Source organism: Nycticebus coucang, chromosome 5, assembly GCF_027406575.1.
Source record: "Nycticebus coucang isolate mNycCou1 chromosome 5, mNycCou1.pri, whole genome shotgun sequence".
Taxonomy (NCBI): Eukaryota; Metazoa; Chordata; class Mammalia; order Primates; family Lorisidae; genus Nycticebus; species Nycticebus coucang.
The window spans coordinates 40032076-40048729 of NC_069784.1; the positions used below are offsets into that span (position 1 = coordinate 40032076).

At 49.4% G+C, this 16654-nt stretch overlaps 1 protein-coding gene across 1 annotated transcript in view; it reads left to right on the forward strand.

Annotated features, from left to right (window-relative positions):
- Positions 1–1339: 1339 nt before the first annotated feature.
- Positions 1340–16654, forward strand: part of SLC6A17 (solute carrier family 6 member 17) — a 52530-nt gene continuing 37215 nt past the window's right edge. The window contains exon 1 of the mRNA XM_053591271.1: positions 1340–1630. The gene's annotated coding sequence lies outside the window, so the exon portion shown is untranslated. The remainder of the gene's footprint in view (positions 1631–16654) is intronic.

The following is a 16654-nucleotide window of genomic DNA, read 5'->3' on the forward strand; positions in this document are numbered from 1 at the left end:
GGACTTTTTTGTTCTCTACTGTGTTTTGGAGGGTGTTTGCATAGAGAACAGCTTTGGAAGATAGAGACAATATCTCCCACTAGTGGAGGGGAATTTTGTTTGCTGTCCAGTACAACAAAGATATGTCTGGGGCAAATGCTGGGCAGGTTTGCTGCAGCCCATTATGAAAGACTGGGGTTTCCTAAGCTTGGAGTTCCTCAGTGTGTGAACTACAGCTTGTGTAGACCAGTCCCATGTTCCTCTCATAAGACTGGACCTCATACACTGATTAAGGAAACTGATTTGAATGTGAGGCTCTTGTAGCCTGCCATGCCATGAGTAATAAGTCCTGTCTTCTGCCAGCACCCATGAAACTGTGGTGGACTAACTTGTTAGATGGTAAGGGTGTAATTAGAATTCTTCACAATGGCGCTTATTACAACTGAGTGCCAACCTCCATCTCCTATCCTTTCTAGACACCTGCCTCTGATGCCAAAGAACCCTTAGTGCTCCCTAGAGGGAAAATAAATCTTTCCAGACTCTCTGAACAACCCCCCAAGGCCCTGGCAGGATGGCTCCTCCCGCTTCCCCAACTAACCTCAACTCTTATCACCCCACTCCTGTTCCCTCAAGGTATCACCTCCTGCACACCTGTCCACTTTCTTGCATCTATGCCTTTGTCATGCTGTCCTCTCCACAGAAGTCATTCATCCCCTCTCTGTCTGCTCCTTAGGACCAGGATTCTCCAAGAGGCCTGCACAGAGCCCGCTCAGAACTTCCTTCTCCCTTGCTGTCCCCTACTTCTCATCTTGTATGATTCTCCAGGCCTTTTTCTTGTATTATGACCACCTGGGTAAAGCCACTCTGTCCCAGAGATTCCATTCCCTCACCTTTGTGATCCTCTCAGCCTCTGCAGCCCCTGGAATACAGGGGGGGAATAACCACTTGGAGTGGGATTCAGTTCATAAAGGAGGCCGCAAGACATGAGTCTGAAAAAGAGAAAGTGCCTTGACCACTGAGACTCAATTCCCCTCAAGGGCAGAAGCCCTTTTCCAGGGCTCCAGGGTCTGGGTTCCCTGACCAGGGGCCTCAAGAAGCTATGCACCCCGCAGCCCCCTCTCCAGCTCTCCGCCCACCCCTCTGCTTGCGTCGGCCATCTGAGCCTCGCTCACGGCCCCTCGCGTTGACGCGGGCCCGCGCGTGAGTCAAGCCTGCGTCACGGCGCCCCGCCGCCAGGGTGGCCTTTCGGAAAGCGAGGGAACAGTGTGCTCGGCGCTCCGCCCAGCTCCGTTCCGCTCCGCAGAGCCGGCGCGGCCAGGTCGCAGGGAGGACTGCACTTGTCCCATCCTTTCCAGCCCCACGCGCTTCTTCTGCTACGTGACCTGGGTCCTCGGGCCGCTCTCCTGAGCCCCGAGCACCAGGCAGACGGGAGCTGGATTGGCACTGGCGGTGAGGGAGGGAGTGAAAAGCGAGGCGAGTCGCGAGCGGAGTCGCGTGCGCGGGCGCGCAGCTCCGGGCCACGCCAGCCGGCCTGTCGCCGCCAGACTCGGATTGCCCGTGAGAGCGGCTTTGCGCCCGCGACCCCTCGAAGACCACAGCTGCTCAGCCGAAGTGCACCAGCGCAGTCCACGCGACAGCCCACGCGGGACAGGTGAGTTGCTGGCAACGCCCCGCCTGGCCTTACTGAGCCAGCCACCGCAACTTTCCCTGTTCCGGCCCCGCCCCAGCCAAGGAGGCCTGTGGACTCAGGTGCGAGACGACACGGCCCCCGCATCCGCCCGACCCTGCGCTGGCTTCTGGCTCCTCTCGCTGCTCCTACCGCCGTTGCTTGGCGACAGAGCCCCAGGGCCAGCGCTCCTCCGGCGCATCCGGGGTGCCCAGCAGCGCTCGCACGGGTTGGACTTTAGGCTTGAGCTTCTGTGCTTTGGAGGGCCCAAGAACTCCAGAGGTGATTGGGCTGAGCTGCCTAGGCAGGCTTCCGCAGAGAACCCAGAGAAAGCCTCCCTTGCCGGTCCCGCCGCCTGAAGCTGCGCGCCCAGGGCGCAATTCCACAGGGAGGCTCCTGTGTGGCTGGAGACCCCAGCCTCAGCTGCTCGGCCTGAGGACCGTGACCTTGACAGTAACATTGGCAAGAGAAACAGAACGCTCTTGCCCGAGATGAGTATTTAATTCCCAACACGAAGGCTGGTCCTTGCAGGATTCCAAGCTAGCGGGGAGCCCTTCCTCCCTAGAGGGAAGCGCATCTGGGAACAGAATGGCAAAGCTAGGTGACATGCGCAGGGTGTCGATCTGTAGGGGGCGCCGTCCAGGCCGAGAGGCCTCTGCCACATTTACACCTGTGTGCGCGGTGCCCTGAAGCGATGTTCCCACTATTACCGGGAGGGCCGCTCCCGCAGGGGCGCGGCAATCTTGGCAGGATGCCGGATGTTTCCTTTTAAAGCCCAAACAGCCCTGTCAGGGCTCCAGTTCAGAAATCCCTAGGCCACTCACCTTACAGGACCTAGTGGCTGTCAAGTTTGCGGTAAAAAATCGACCCCATTCTTCTTTCTTCTTTTTCAAAAATAGTTTGATGGACCTTTGGATTAGGAAATCTCTAACCAGAGCTACCTTTGGGGCAATTCAGCTGTGAACATAAGGGAGGTGAGGTTGGGTTTAGGAGGCAGGAGAGTCGTGTAGAGAAAGAAGGTTCTTTTGCGGGCACAGTCATTGTAAAAAGAAACTTCCAGGAACTAAGACAATCTCGTAATGGCTCCCAGAAAATTCAACCAAACTTTAATTAAAGCCTAAATGTGAAGGCCTCGCCAGCCATGCTGATCGATGTCTGGAGAACAAGGTCAGCGTACTTTGAGGTTAACAGTGGGGGTTCTTGTGTCTCATGCTATACTTACGTTGTTCCCTTGCTGGATGAAGCTGACCCATCACCTGGGCAGGAAGGGCTCTGAGGTCACACCAAATTGTCTTTGGCGAGTGCTCCATCTGTAGGGACCATCAAAGGCATTAGCTCCTCTGCTGGCTTTTTCTCTTTTTCTCAGAAGCAGCTGTGGCTAAGTAGGTGGTTGAGTTTCGGTGAATCCCTACAGCTCAGCTTGGAGGGTGACTCAGTGCAGGAGGCACATCGTGCCCACCAGCTCTGATTGGAGTGAGTTTGTTTGGCCTGAGTCACACATTGAGTCGTGTGTCAGCTGTTTGCCAGTTGATTGGAGTTTTTAGCAGGACTCGTGAGCAGGAATGGCTTGAGCCCCACGTGTTTGGGGTAGAGGTGGGCAAGTCCTCAGGGGGAGCTAAGCACAGCTTGGGCTCCCTGGATGCTGCCTAAGCATCCTGGAGCTCAGACTCCACAGGGAAGGTGGACAGGGCCAGGTTGGGGGTTATTGATGGGGAGGCTGGGGAAAGGCCCTGTGATTGTGGTCAGCACGGGGCCCAGTGCCCTGTCCTATGCCAGTGAGATGACCTTGGGCAAGTCACTTCTCCTCTGGAGTCTCTGTTTCCTCAGTCGTAAAACAGGGATGCCTACTGATCGTTTCCTCAGGGTATGTTGAGTGCAGTGCTGGTCACGTAGAAGGAGCTCATTACATGCTAGCTCTTTACCCTTTTACTTAAGGGCCTTGGGTAGAGGTGACTCTTTCTCTCCCTGCCCGTAATCTTGTCCTCATGGACAGGACTGTGGAGACAAATGAAAGTACAAGGCTTCCCACGTGATTAGGAAGGATCCATAACTCTGCTTCAAAAAGACGTAATTTCAACTCACGTCATCCCGAGAGATCCCATATAGGGAAGCCCCAGTAAGAGCAGGATTAGTGTTGGGTGGGGCAATCCAGCTGTGCTGGGTCTGCTGGTTGCCCTTGGCCACCTCCAGTTGAGACACCAGCACAGACCTTAACTCCTTGGCTTATGACTATGTCCCAGTCTAAGCTGTGGCACCTGCTGAATGGACTTCTAGGGTCCCTTTTCTTTGATCAGGTCTTGCCATCGCAGCCCCCATTCTATCCACAGTGGAGTTGAAAGCTGTGAGGAACTCTTCAGAAGAGGTGAGGCTGGCCTTCTCTGGAGAAGAAAGTGAGGAATGTGTCTCCTACTTTCCTGAAGGATCCTGGGCCCCTTGCTCCCTCCTTCTATAATATGCCTACACTTGGTACTGAGCTAAGATGTGTGTGCCTTAAGAAGTGAAGGAAATAAGGGGATCCCCTACACAGCAAGGAAGATGCTGACCCAGGGGACTCCGATATGCTACTGAAACTGTGCACACGTGTACATATTGCATTCACCATTCACTCTGGAATAATTTCTCTTCCCATTGGATCTGGAAGCAAATTCCAGGGATGATGGAGACAGATGAGTGGATTCTAGAGAAGCAGGTTCCTTCTGCCTGTGCACCCTCCCTTCCCTCACATTCCTTTCCTGTCCAGGTTTGCTGCAGCAGGAATTTTCATCGTTAATCCCTTTAAAGCTGTTAAGATAAGCAGCAGAATAGTTTAAAGGGAAGATGGATTTAAGCTTTTTTTCCTAGAAGCGGGTCTGAGTTATCACTGGCTCCCAGGCTGGCCTTCAAGAAGTCCTCACAGCCAACCATCTGGAGCATGAGGATGGCGAAAAAACCTGTCATCTCAGTCCTTATGCCAGCCTCCCCTGACTGCTAATGCAGGGTGCTGGAAGTCAGAAGCACAATGCCATGGGTAATCTGATTGTTAGAGCACTGTCCCAACTCAAGTGGGACAAGGCTCTATGGGGGAAAGCTTACTTTGCATGCTGTTAGGGGGGCAAGTACAGTTCTGGATTTTAGCAGTTCACACTGGGTTTAGCACCAAGTGATGATATCCTGTTTTTTACTGAGGCTTTTGTGTTGTGTTAAGAGCTTTATTCCCGGACCATCCTGTTAATCTTTATTATAATCCCAGGAGACAGGCATTGCTATCTGCAGTTTATAGATATAGAATTTTGAGGTTCAGAGGTCAAATAATTTGTTCAAGGTCATAGGTAGTAAGTGATAACCAGAGAATTGGAGCTCAGTCTGTCATCCTTCATGCTTTTAACCACTATGTGATATGTTTCTGTAGTAAGTTCTTAATAAATGTTTGCTGACAGCCTCGGCATTTATCCAGATGAGGTTGTCTAAACTTGTGGGTCCAGTTTTTTAAGGTAGTGCCCTGGGAAAGGGGGAAATGGGCCTGCACCAATGGGAAATTGATAGAAAATGAACATATCCAAATTTCTAGGGTTTGGGGAATATGGTATTTGGTTCCAAGTGGAATGAAATCCGGAAAAAGATCCCGGGCTCTATATTGGTGATTTTTGGTCTTGGCGCCTTTCTCTTCCTGACCTCTCCCTCCCCCAACCTCATCCCTTTAAGTTTACCCAAGTCAGGGGCTGGTGCCTGTGTCAGTGAGGGAAGAGTTCGAGGGGGGTGGGCGTTGCCTTGAGAGTTCCTGTATCTGCAGCATCAAAGATGGCCAGTCACTGATGGGAGCGCTGGCGTGTCAGGTTTCTCTGCTGGCCAGTGTGTGCCTGGGGATTTGTGGCACTTTCTGATGAGGCCCCTTACCCCAGAGCAAAACTGCCAGCACTGCCAGGTTATGTACAGCAGTTACTGGCAGGGGCTGCTTGGAGGGATGCTGCTTGCTTCCTGGTCTTGTCCCATTGTCCCCCCAGCAGCTCTGCCACGTGTGTCCTTGGGTGTTGTGGAAAACCTGGCATCTGATTCCTCCTGCTTCTCTTTCTCTCTCTCTCTCTCTCTCTCTCTCTCTGAGAAATTGCCATCCCCAGAGGAACAGGCCCATGCTGTCTTAGGTTGCTGGCCATCTCCAGACCACCGAGATCTCAGTGGGGAAGTTCCTGTCAGGGTGGGTAACTGCAGTGTAAGCATTTATGCCCCCTCCTCAGCAGACTTTCCAGAAACTCTTGCTTCACAGGCAGCTGTTGTGTGAAGGTTCAGGCCTTCAATACCTCTTTTTTCTCCTCTTCTTCTGTGATTATTTTTTTTAATAGAAACATTGTTCATCTGTGGGCAAATCCAGTTATTTTTTAAAATATGATTAGATTTTCACTGTGTGCAAAAAACTCACATGTGAGAACATAAGCCCATGTGAGATATGAATTACCGGACGATATTATCTGCTCTGTTTGTTCTGTGGCCTCTCAAGAAGTTGGAGAGGGGCACGTGTGGGGCCAGACAAGCAGTGCACTGGCTCTCAGCCCCTAGGGTCATCTCAGTAGCTGCATTTGGTCCACTAAGCTGCCACTCTTCCTCCCAGAGAAGTCACTTAGTGATAACTAGTTGCTTCTTGCTCTAGTCCATCATTTCTATTTACTGTTTTTTTTTAATTTATTTATTTTTATTGTTATATCATAGCTGTGCACATTAGTGCAATCAAGGGGTACAGTGTGCTGGTTTCATATACAATCTGAAATATTCTCATCAAACTGTTCAACGTAGCCTTCATGGCATTTTCTTAGTTACTGTATGTAGACATTTGTATTCTGCCTTTAGTAAGTTTCGCCTGTACCCATTCTAAGATGCACCGTAGATGTGGCCCCACCCATTATCCTCCCTCTCCCCTAACCTCCCCCCTCCCTTCCCCTTCCTTGGCCCTTTCCCCATAGTCTTGTGCTATAGTTGGGATATAGCCTTCATGTGAAAGCTATAATTTAGCTTCATAGTAGAGCTGAGTACATTAGATACTTTTTCTTCCATTCCTGAGATACTTTGCTCTATTTACTGTTTTAATTAGAATTTCTGCTAGATTCACTGATTTACCACCTGTTCTCTTACTTGCAAATTGCATTCATTGGTCCACATCCAAAACCCTACCAGTTACATTTTTCTTTAATTATAAGACTCTGGGACGACTATGATTTTAAATCCCACATCCTGTACACAGGGCAGAAGTGCTGTTTGCTAAACTACCTTGCAAGAGGTATGACAAGTCATCCAATCAGGTGGTTCCCACAGGTGCTGCCAGGTGAGTATTCAGTGAAGACACCATACCTTCCTTCTCTTCCCCAGATCTAAAGGAAGGAGGGTCCTGTGTTTAGTAATCCTAGCTGGTCCAGGATGGCCTGCTGGGCGCTGTCCACGGTCCTGCCACACCTCTGGGGCCATCAGCCTGCTAGCTATTGGGGGACTGCTCAAGAACAGTAGTCCCCCATATTACATTATGTTGTGAACTATGGGGAAGGACCTGGCTGACCTCAGGGGGACATGGGATAGATGGGCTGGTTCCGACATTCCCTTCCTGACTGAGATTTAGGTGCATCTGTTTGCAAGGTAGTACATTGTAGAATCTCCAACCTGTGCCACAGATGGGTATCATGTGGCCCAGAAATAATGACGTTGTCATCCTTTGGAGTAGCCTTGGGTAGCCTAGGGTCTTGGAACCTAACAGTGCCATTCCACTGTTATTTTGTCTGTGAGTCATGACATGTAAAAGATTGGAAAGCACCAGTGGATCAGATGCTGCGTGGGCTGCAGAGTTTAATAGACCACAGACTGAGTGTCCACTCTCCCAGTTCATGGCTGGGTAATCTTGTACATGGTCATTATCGTCTCTTAACCTACGCTTCTTCATCCGGAAAATGAGGATTATATTTTATCTCAAGTCGTTGGGAGGGTAAATAACATAAATAAATGTAGTAGGTCACTTGTGACTTGTTCCCCATAGGAGGGCATTTTTGCCCAGGCCTCCACAAGCTGCTCTGAAACCTGGCAAGGAAAGAGACACAAAACCTTCTTGTTCTCAGGAAAGAGACATCATGTTGGGACTGTAATTAAGGGTTTCTGATCACTATTCCTTCAAGTGCTCTTTAGCTGTCTGTTGGGTAACTTAGGTAATTGGACACCCTTGGTTCCCTCTGTTTCCTCTGGACAAGAGAGAACAGTGGATTTAAGAAAATTCAGGTCAGAGGATTTGGGCAGATGCTGTGAGGGCCCATCTGTCACCACCATGGGCCCCCATGAATGAGGAGAGAAGAGAGTGAGGCTGTCACTCGTTGTTCCTGGCCTTTTATTTTCACATCTGATGTTTCGTAAATTTCTTTTTTTCCAAGTGTGTGTGCTCTGATGGATCCTCCATCTCTCTGGGACTTAATGTGCCTTTCAGCACCCAGGGCCCTCTATTTCCCTCCCTCTTCAAAACCTAAACTTCCTCGTCCAAATAGCCTGCTATGTATCTCCATCACTGCTTACCTGCCCTCCTATTTCCTCATTTGTCCTCCAGGCAGCCAGTAATCCCTTCTAGAGAAGTCAGTTCACATCCCTCCTCTGCTGGAAAACCTCTAGCAGCTTCCTATTAGCCTTGAAAGAACATCCTTCCTCCTTTCCATGGCCTATGAGTCCTGCCTTCCCTGGACAGTAGCTGTCTTCCCACTCTTCCTTGCTCAGGGCACCAAGGGATGTGGACCCTCGCTCTGTTCCTTGTACTCACCATGGCCAGGCTTGGTGGTCTTGCCTCAGAGGCTTTGCCCTCCCTGTTGCCTCTGTCCTGATGCCTTCCCAGGAGGTCCTATGGCTCATCTCTCACTCCCCTCCAGTCTTTGTGACACTTTATCAGAGCATGCCTCCTTAGCCCCCTCCATCTCTTCACACTTTTGATTGTATATTACATATTTATTTGATATATTTATATATACAGTAGATACAGCATACATCTAACTATAAATTATATATTTGTCTGATTTTTTTTTTGGTTTTGTTTTTTGAGACAGAGTCTCACTCTGTTGCCCAGGCTAGAGTGCTGTGGCATCATAGCTCACAGCAACCTCAAACTCTTGGGCTTAAGCTATCCTCTTGCCTTAGCCTCCCCAGTAGCTGGGACTACAGGTGCCTACCACTACATCCAGCTAGTTTTTTCTATTTTTAGTAGAGATAGGGTCTCACTCTTGCTCAGGTTGGTCTCAAACTCTTGAGCTCAAGTAATCCACCTGCCTCAGCTTCCCAGAGTGCTAGGATTACGGGTGTGAGACACCCAGCCCAGCCTCGTATGATTTTTAATTGTCCCTCTGAACTAGAATATAAATTCCACAAGGCAGGGACATTGTTTGCTCTGTTGTCTCCTGTTCTAGAACAGGGCCAGGACTATCATAGTATACAGGAACTATTTGTTGAAAGAAGTAAGAAAAAGGCCTGGTGTGGTGGCTCATGCCAGTAATCCAAGCACTCTGGGAGACCGAGAAAGTTGGATTGCTTGAGCTCAGGATTTGAGACCAGCCTGAGCAAGAGTGAGATCCTGTCTCTACTAAAAATAGAAAAAATTAGCCATGTTTGGTGGTGGATGCCTGTAGTCCCAGGTACTGGGAAGGCCGAGGCAAGAAATCGCTTGAGCCCAAGAGTTTGAGGTTGCTGTGAGCTATGAAGATGCCATGGCACTCTAGCCTGAGCAACAGAGTAAGGGACTCTGTCTCAAAAAAAGGAAGGAAGGAAGGGAGAAAGGGAAGGAGGGAAGGAAGGAAGGAGGAAGGGGGGAGAGAGGTGAAAATAGATAAAGAAATATTTTATTTTATTTTATTTTATTTATTTTTTTTTTATAAGAGGAAGAGCTTTATTCACCGGCAGGGAGCTTACGGCATAGAAGAATTCCAAATGGCTGCACTCCCCGACTGGCTTTCCCTTTTTTTTTTTTTTATTAAATCATAGCTGTGTGCATTGATATGATCATGGGGCATCATTCACTAGCTTCACAGACTGTTTACCAAGTTTCACATATACCCTTGTAAGATGCACCGCTGGTGTAGAAATATTTTAAAATTCCATATTTCAGTACTTCTAGTTTACAGGAGTCACTGGGCTCCATTCCCCCTATAACCCAAGATGCAAGTAAGAAGTCAATCAGAGTACCGAGCCCAGGCATCTGCCACCCCTGCCAACTCCTGTGTCCTTTAGTTCCCAGGTGCTTATTCCACCAGACCCGGGAAATTGTGCCTCAAGTCCTACTTGTGCCCATTTTCCCCATTTCTCACATGAAGGGACAGCTGGAACTGGTTTATGGCATGCTTCTGAGGACCTAGCCTGTGTTACCTCCTTTTATTCTCGTGACAATCCCATGAGATAGTCATCCTCATCTTACCATATCCAGAAGCTGAAGCTAAGAAAGATTATGTACTTTCCCCAAAACTCACAGCTTGTAAATGTCAGAGCAGGACTCAGATTTAGGTTTTCCTGGCTCTAAACCCATGATTTTAGAGCCCAGGATAGCATTGAGTCAGGTCCCAGAGGCAGACTGTTGGTGGAGATCCAAAGGCCTCCACGTGTCCACATTCCCATGGATGAGTAGCTTTATTTCATTGAGTCCAAAATGCACATTTTTGCACATTACCACCTCTTAAAATCAGGACATGACGTGCAATCAAAATGGCTGTGAATTGTGCCAACAGTGACCTAGTTGGGTAAAAAACTTCCATTGACCCTTTCTGGTAATTTCAAGAAAGTCCTGGCATCAAAGGATCTTAAGTTCAATGAAATATAGGTAATTAATACTTTTGAGCCTCCATGTCTTCATTTGTGGAATGGGAGTAATGGTGGCACCTTCTGATATAATTCCTGGAAGAATTAAAGGAGATTAAGTCTGTGTGGTGCTCAGCACAGTGGTTGCTACAAGGTGGCACTCAAGGATCGGGGCCTTTATGCTTTTGTTGTCCTTGCTATTGGTACTACACCCCACTCTGCCTTCAGAAGTTCCCCTAGGAGATCCCTCAGCCCCTGGATTCTAGTAAAGAGAGAATGCGTGGGGGGCATTGCGCTGCTGTTGCTTACAAGCCCACTGAGTGTGCACTGCCCCTCCCCCTACTCCCCCAACATGAAACGGTAAGATGGAGCCAAGAGATCTGTGCGCACTGGCCCCACCCACATTTCCCAGTGCCAGTTCCTCCCGCTCTGGACCATCTGCCCCTGTTCCTGCTCCCTTCCTTCTTAACTGAGAAAACAAAATACAGACTGAAGAAAACAAGCTCAGTAAATGCAACCCCAAGGTGAGGTGGGGCTGCAGAAGCTCCCGTTGTCTCCTTGGCCTGGTTTGTTGTTTGAAACAATCCCACCAGTGCTGTGGCATGCTCTGTGTTAAGACTGTGCCCACCAAAGATTATCTCTCTGCAGTGACAAAGGATCCTTTCTACAAAGTAGGGAGAGGGCAAATACTGGCTCCTTTGAAAGAGGCAAAAGTCACTGAATGATGGCCAGGCGTCTTAGTGTGCCCTGGCTTTCAGATAGTCACTTGGGCAGCCTTGGGGCGTGATATGCTCTTGGTATCGAAAATGGGAAACACTGGCTGGTAGAAAAATACACTAGACTCTAAGAAAGGGGAGTTCAAAAGGCACCATTCATGTGCTCGTTCAGATCATTCCTGTCATATGTATTGAGCTCATAAAATAGTAAGACATCAGGATTTGGCCTTGCAGAAACAAACACGGTGTCAACTGAGATATGGAATGAAAGATCAAAAACAAATGTGGCCAATCTGTGAAACGGAGTGAAGAAATTACCATTCTGCTTACTTGAGTTCTCCATAAGATTTTCTTTCTCTTTCTCCTGTGATCCATGTAGTAACCAGATGCAGCTGGTAGGTAAGTGAGGATCCCTATTTTACAGATGAATAAAAAACAAGTCCTAGGGTCCTCCCCACATGTGCTGCAGAGCTGCACTCAGTAAAGGCCTCCCCAACCCCACCCCCCACCCCCCGCATACAGCCGTGTAGCAGTTTTAAATGTCTGTCTAGTCAGCTCGGTTAGCATTTCACCTCCACCTCTTTGTTTCAAAGGTGAGCAGTGGTTAGGATTTCAACAAGGGAAGCAGGTTGTTCTCAGAGGGTGGGAAGGCAGGGACTCTGGAACATCTGCTAAGTACCTTCTGTGGTCCACCCACAGAAATTTATAGGCTAACCTGTGTGTGCCAGGCACTGGGAGGGCAGGGAACAGTGAAGGGTGGGCAAAGAGCTGAACTCACCTTGGCTCCTGCCTTCAAGGAGCTTCCTGTTTCGAAAAGGGAGGCAGCATGTAGATCACTAGCTGCACCAGGAAGACAAATGGTGGAAGTGTAGCAGAGTACTACAAGGAGCATGCTGAGGAGAGAAAAGGAGGATGCCCATGCTCCCTCAGGGGTCACTACAGGTGTCCCAGAGGCGGGGGTGGTTCAGGAGGTGCAGGGGAGGTGAGGAGTGGTTAGTGCAGATGGGGGGCTTCGGCCTGGGGACACATGGAACTCCAGGGGGTGGAGGGGCCCAAATACCTCAGAAGGGCCACGGGCTGTCTTCAGTAGGCAGTGGGAATGGGTGACATGGAAAGCAGGCTGGCCTGGGGAAGAGTGAATTGAGAACCCGTGTAGCCGGCTAGCCAGAGAGGAGGCCTGAACTGGGGCAGGATGGAAGGAAGAAGACAGACACTTAGAGAGGGTGGGTGACATCCTCCAGAATGGTGTGGGGCTCCGGCCTGTGTGTCCTGGGCGAGAAAGTCCCAGGAGAGCAGCCACCAAGTCAAGGCCAGCCCTGTTAGGAGCAGTTTGCTCCAGGTGGTGGTCAGAGGTTTCAATAAAATAATTATAAATAATTTGGAGAACAATTTGTGTCTCTGATAACAGTTCTGACCTGCTTCAGCTCAGTGGAAGCCCAGAGGCTCTGAGGTAATTAGGAGAACAGTTTGGGTCACTACCGCCTGTCACATGGACACTAGGAAGCTGTCAAGCATCCTCTGGGGGCAGGGGACCTGGCTGTGCTTCCTTTTGAGCACCAGTTATACCTGAGCTGGTCTTGGCTTTGGGGCCTGGGAGTGGAGCACACTTCCCCAGTCTCTTCTTCAGTAGGTTTTTCAAGTGATCTGTTGTGGAAGTTTCTTTTCAAGGGGAGGCTTAGCTATACAGAGCCCTTCCTGGAGCCACGAGACTCATAGATAGTGGGGCTGGGTGGGCAGGGCACTGTGGAGTCCATGAGTTGACTGCCTGCTTCCCCAAAGATGGCAGCGGCTTCTCCTCTTGGCTTCCCTGGGGAGTCTGACTTGGAAAGTTGTCGCGGATCGCCAGTCGATGGGCCTCAGTTCGAGGGTGCTCAGGGTGAACGGCACAGGTTGATTGAAAGGTCGACGCAGGATGGAATGACAAACTGCCACACACCACGAGTGATGAAGAAAGCAGCTGTACTTTACTGAATTTTAAGATTGGTTTTTATACATTTTTGACAAAGCATTACAAATTACAAAAGGTATTTTTACAACTTGCTGAGCTTTACAAGTTAATATCTAACCTTGTAGATGTGAGTATTTGACCATCTCACTTAAACAATATCCTGTCCGCAAGGGGTTCTGTCCGCGAGGGGGAACAAAGGTTGCTGGTTATCAGTTGTGTCTTTCACTTCCCCTTATCTAAGTAAATGCTTTAAAGGTTAGAGTTTTAAAACGTGAAAATTCTTTCTTTATAACTACTAGTATTAGTAATAATTCACAAATTATTTACTTCTAATGTGATTAAAAGATTTCATATATGTGTAAATTATGTAAGTGATTATAGTACTAGGAAATATATGAAATGTAAAGGTATGTGGAAAGTTTTAAGTCGTGGGTGGCTGTGGGTGGTGTAAGTACATATCTAGATGGAGCATCTTGTTTGCTGTTCCTGCATTGTCTCAATGCATTGTCTCAATTCACTGACATTTATGGTGGGAGCGTGCTCCTGCATCGTTCCCCTGGAGACATTGAGTCTCCATCAGCTATGTGTGATTATGGATCAGTAAGTCATTATGTTTATTCTTGGTTTCTTAAAACAATCAGGTAACAATCAGGCATACAACTCAACAAACAGGTTTCAGGGTAAAGGTTTCTTAGGCTTCTATGCCGCACCTCGTGAGTCATTACGTTCATCAAAAAGTATGCTAGGCAACTTCTGCGCTGCTGTCGCATACCAGGGGGGCTGGGGGTATCGCTCCGGGGAGCACAGACCACCTAACCACGTGTCTTACAACGCGGACAGCGCCACCTCACCACGGCTAGATGCCGGGGGTGCGGCAGAAAGTAAATGATTCTGTGTGTCCTTTGAGTTTCCTGGTTCAACCTTCCTGAGTAAGAAACACCCAGGCCCAGGAGGCAGGTGCTCAGAGGGGCTGACTTCAGCGTTCTAGAAGGGCCTATCTCCCCTGGCCCTCTTCTCTGGCTGCTGTGGGGTGAAGAGGCTCCAGGTCGCAGGGTGAGAGCAGTTATCTCCCACTGAGCTATTTGCTGATACTGTGTTTAAAAAACTATTGTGGAGCCATCAGCCCTCTGACAGGAGATATTTTTACCTGTCTGCCTCCTAGCCACACTATTTTTTTCTCCTTTGAAGAAGACTCACAGTTCACTCGCTCAGCCCTGCCTCTCTCACATGATCTATTCTGAGCTGGAAGCAGCATCGGTTGCTAAGTGATGAGCTGGCACCTAGGGCATGCTCCACACTCGAGCCCCTCTGCAATGTGCTTTCAGTAATTGAGGCCTTCCTTTCAGAGTGCCAGGCAACTTCAACTTGCTTCCCAAGAAAACAATCCTACTACCCACCCCAGCTACTACCAGGGGATGATTAGAGTATGGCTGGGCTGGCTGTTAACACATCCCCAACAGTGGCCCAGCAGGCCCTTGGCCAACAAAGAGTGGCAGGAGAACCTGCTGCCCCTGGTGCCTGGAATAGGATGAACCATGAGGGAGGGACTCCTGCTGGGTGTATGCTGAGCCCAAAGCACCAGTTGGCACAGTTGTCAGGAATTGAGAACCAATGGCTTCACCTGATGCAAAGGCAGGGACAGAGAGGAATCACTCCTCACTGAGTCCTTCAATCCCACTGTTTGTCCCAGGCAATGCTTTGGGATCATTGGCTGGGAACACTCTGGCTCTCTAGGCCCTGTGCTGAAAGCTGTCCTTTCACCAGTATCTGGACTCCAGGCTTCAGGGAATTGGGGGTGAGAGAGGAAGGGTTGTTCCAAGTTGCTGCCTCTACCTTCCCTTTAAAAAACTCTTCAGCCTGGAGAATACATCAAAGACAGAGGAGGGAGACCTGAGAGCTGATAGCTGAGTGGCCTGAGCCACGCTTTGTGCCACCCTGGACCTCAGCACCCCATCTGTAACCTGGAGCTGCCAACTCACTTCCCTGGCCCCGGTGTCATTTGAATGAGCATCTGAGAGAGGCACCATCTGTGAGCACCTCCTGGGTGTGGGCTCAGTTCTGAGACCAGTACAGCCCATCGTCCTCACAACACTGTCTCAATGCTGTGAGGTGGGCTCTGTGGGCATCCTCCTTGGACAGACAAGGAAACTCACACTCAGCGAAGTTAGGAAACTTGCCCAGGCCAGCCAATTAACACATAGTGAACCCGGGCCATCTCACTCCTGAGCAGTATCACCTCCCCATACTGTAGAGTATGTAAAAAATGCTTTTGAATGGTTTCAAACTATTACAGTATGAGCTGTATTTTTAGTAATAACAACAATGTTAAACGTTTAATACAAGACCTTTTGTTGACCTTTTGAACTCAAGCTTGGAGTTTCAGGCTCTTTTTTGGCTGCCTTTGACACTGGGGTGGGTGAGGGGTGAGAGTTTTAAGGTGCTACCTTAAGGCTACCCAGCAGCCTGCAGAGGTTGCCAATTCTCACTCAATTCTTTCTCTGCTTCCCACATCCACTCCTGCTGTGAACTCACTTTGGCCCTTCCTGCGAAGAAACAGGGGATTTGTGGGACCAAATGTAAATATGGACACTGTGTAATTTAAAATGCATAAAGGTAAGTATCATGAGGCTTCCAGGCAGCAGCTACTGCTATTCAGATCCTTCCTATGTGCCAAGCTCTGTGCCAGCCAGTCCATATGTAGCCACTCATCAGATTCTCAGAGCTGCCCTCCCTGGAGATGGGGACTGTCATTAAATAGAACCCTTTCCCCCATGAAGAGACTAATGGGTACATAATTAAAGTGCCTTTTCCAAGAGCATACAGCCAGTGTGTGTCCCAAGTCCTCAGTGGCTGCCCTCACTCAGAGCCCTCCCTCCTCTCCCGAGCCCTCTCTCTACCCCACTTCCTTTGGCTACTTGGCTGTTCCTGAAATTCCCAGTGCTCCTTCCTTTTGGGGAGCTTTGTGTCCTCTCTGCTGATGGGCCGCCCTCAAATGACATTCAGAGACACCTTTCCCAACTGCCTTCTGCCCACCCACCCAGCATAAAAGAGACACCTGCCAGCTTGCTTTGTCCCTCCACTGGCCCTTATATGGTACTTCTGTTTCTTTAGTATTGGGCCCCTCCATACAATGTGTAAGTTTCATAGGAGGCCCTTTGCCTGTTTGGCTTCCTGCTGTAGTCCTCGCACCTAGAACAGACCCTGGTATGTGTGAAGCACTCAGGAAATGTATGTCAGCGAGTGAATGAGTGAATAAACCCAGGCCTGTCTGACTTCAAGGCTCATTCCCCCACGCCCATGCCCAGCTGACTTTTCCCTGTGTCCCCCAGTCTTCCCAGATGAGACTCTGGTCAGGATGTCAGGAGAGTCTGAGCACCTCTGAGCACTTCAGTTCCATTCTCTGGGCCTCAATTTCTTTGACTATAAAATGGGAATGCTGAGTAGGGCAATTGCTAGGATCCTTTATGCTTTAATTTCTGAGAGTCTGACTTTGCTGTCACCTGAGCATATGCATTGGGCACAGCTTCCAGTCGTGATTGCAGTTCAGCCCAGTGCCTCAGCTTGCAGGTTTGTACTAGC